General features: G+C 40.6%; 1 pseudogene; it reads left to right on the plus strand.

Annotated features, from left to right (window-relative positions):
- Positions 1 to 2,251: 2,251 nt before the first annotated feature.
- LOC149787317 (uncharacterized) lies at positions 2,252 to 3,223 on the plus strand (annotated as a pseudogene).

A 3,223-nucleotide genomic window follows, 5' to 3' on the forward strand; every position in this document is an offset into this window, starting at 1 on the left:
AACACGTGCTTTTAAATTTTGAATATAAAGTTGTTTGTGTTAACGAAAAATAAAATTCCGCTGTAACACTTTATCGTGGGCCTCATTGTGTCGAAAAGTTTGTTCAAGATTTACTCACCGAGGTGGGCAAGATAAAATTAATACTACTGACGCAGATGATTTTTACTAACCAGGATAAGATAAATTTTAGCAACGCTGTAAACTGCTCGATATGCAGAATTTCATTGGGGCTAGATCGTGTGAGAGACCATTATCATTATGCGAGATCGTATCGAGGTGCTGCTCATAACGCTCTTAATTTCAAATTAAAAACAAAAACGCATTTTATGCCGGTGGTGATGCACATTCTTCGTGGATCCAATTCTTAACTGATCATGAAATGCTTTGGCAAATTTTCTCAGAAAATCAAATGCATCCCAAACAGCATGGAAAGGTACATGTCACTCTCGCTAGGAAAATTAAGATTCATCAAGTTTTCAGTTTATGGCTGCTTCGCTGAATGATCTCGTAAAGAACACAAAACGATTCAGGCACACCGCAACGAAATTTGGTGATAAAATCGAATTATATCACACGAAAAGGCGTTTACCCTTACGAACATACGTCAGAGTGGAGCGAATTCGATGAGACGTCGTTGCCAAATAAGGAAGCGTTTTACAGTACGCTGACCGACTCTGGAATATCCGACAGCGATTACAAGCACGGTGGGAGATTATCATGATTTATATTTAACAACAGACGTATTGTTATTCACGGACGTATTCGAATGAATTATTACAGATTAGATCCATGCTGGTATTACTCGTCTTCCGGATTATCGTGGGATGCCACGCTGAAAATTACTGCAGTCACAGTAGATTTATTCACCAATGTCGATATATTTAATTTTGTCGAAAAAGGAATCCGAGATGGTATCACCGTGATCACACACCGGCACTTGATCGCGAACAACAAATATTTACTTTGTTACGATTCCGAGCGTTAGTCCAATCACATGATCTATGTAGACCCATATAATCTTTAAGCATAGGCAATATCACAGCTGATTCCCGTTGAAAATTTCTCTTGAGTCAATCCGGAAATGCTAAACAGCAATGACGAGACAGGTTTTTTTTTTTTTCTTGAAATGGATTTGTATCATCCTCGGGAACTCCACGAGCTGCACAGTTATTATCTTATGGCACTTGAAATTATAGTGGTTACCGAGGACACGATGATCTTTCATACTCTCAGTCTGATGACCAAATTTGGAATATGTCGTTAGCGTGGCCATGCTGGTACTAAATCTGATGAAAGCAATCGTTACGTGATTTATTACAAAAATCTTCGTCAATGCATTCAGCTTGGAGTCGAATTGGTGAGGATTCGTCGTGTGCCCAAATTTAATCAACGCAAATGATTAGAAACGTACAATCCACTTAAACACGTCAAAAAAAGGACGTTGGCCACAAGAGATTTCGAAAAGGATTTTTTTTCTTCAAGTTCATAAACTATTCGGTGTTTGGTGAGACCATGGAAAACATCTGAAAGCGAGTCGATGTCGAGTTAGTCAACAACATGACACGTCGACGAAATAAATTAATAGCCGATCCCACGTTTGTCAGCATGAAAATATTGATGAACAAGTAGTTGCGATTCACCAGAAGAAGAAAAAAAAACGGGTTGGTGATGAGTAAACCCATCTACTGCGGTTTTACCGTGCTTGGGTTATTAAAACTGCTCATGTACGATTTTCATTATGGGTACATCAAAAACGCGTTACGGAAGCAGCGCCAAATTGTTGTTTACTGATATGGATAGTTCATGTTACGAGATTAAAACCGATGATGTTTACAAGAACATGTACTCGGACCTTCATTTATTTGATTTTTCGGATTACCCTAAAACCAGCAAATTTCATGATGATTCCAACAAAAAGGTGACCGGAAATTCGTCGGTTTGGACCACTATGGCATCAGGGGTAACACACAGAAATGGATCAGAGATTTCCTATCAGACAGATCGCAGAGAGTTATAGTAGATGGAGCAACATCAGACCCAGCACCAGTTGTTAGTGGGGTACCTCAGGGGAGTGTTTTGGTTCTCATACTCTTCCTGGTGTTCATCAATGATCTACCTGCAAGCGTCAAATCCAACACAAGACTTTTTGCAGATGACTGTATAGTCTACCGGGAAAGAAATGTCTCCAAGGACTGTGAGATCCTTCAAGAAGATCTGAACCAACTGGCCCTCTGGGAAAGAACTTGGGGGTATGTCGTTCCATCCAGAAAAATGCAGCATCCTAAGAGTTTACAGGAAAAAATCACCAATCTTGTCCGAATATACTCTTAAGGGGCACAAGTTAGTCAATGAGCAGGCAACAAAATATCTCGGGGTGGAATTGTCTAGAGACCTCTCTTGGAAAAGGCACATAGACAAGATAGTGAAAAAAGGGAACAGTAACCTTGGTTTCCTGTGCCGCAACCTCCAAATCAACAATGAAGAAGTAAGAAGTGCGGCATATTTCACTCTGGTTCGACCAGGTCTTGAGTATTGCTCGACTGTGTGGAACCCACATAGTAAAGATCTAACAAATAAGATAGAGATGGTTCAGAGGAGAGCGGCTAGGTTTACCACAAATAAATATCGTAACACTAGCAGTGTCAGTGCAATGCTCAACCATCTCCAGTGGGAATCACTCGAATCCAGGCGAACCAAGGCCAGCTAACCATGATGTACAAGATTGCGAACAACCTAGTGGACATACCAGCGGACAAATACCTGACCCTGGCATATAGCCAAACTAGGGCAAACCACAGGAAAAAGTTCCAATTAAAGTCAGCATCGATAAATTGTTTCAAGTTCAGCTTCTTCCCATGTACAATAGGGACTTGGAACAAATTACCATCAATAATTGCAGAAGCTCCTGACTTGGTATCTCACAAGCAGGAGCTTTCCAAAATCACATTCTAATGAACTAGTCAGCAACAAGTAAGTCCTAGTGATTCTCAGGGCTATGCCGGTTGAGGTTCCATATCTCATTGCCGCTACGGTAGCCGGATTGATCTGAGTATGAAGGGACGAAAACGTACACTGACACACTTTTACTTATTTCTGCCTTTCCTATCATTACTCTTCTGACTGTCCTATCACTTCCATCTTTACTTTATCTTTGACCACGTACCACCCGTTGCTTAATAGTCAAGTGTGACTGCGTCAACGTATTTATAGATAGATAGATAGA

This window comes from Sinohyriopsis cumingii, chromosome 12 (genome assembly GCF_028554795.1).
Source record: "Sinohyriopsis cumingii isolate HCF-2022 chromosome 12, ASM2855479v2, whole genome shotgun sequence".
Lineage (NCBI taxonomy): Eukaryota > Metazoa > Mollusca > Bivalvia > Unionida > Unionidae > Sinohyriopsis > Sinohyriopsis cumingii.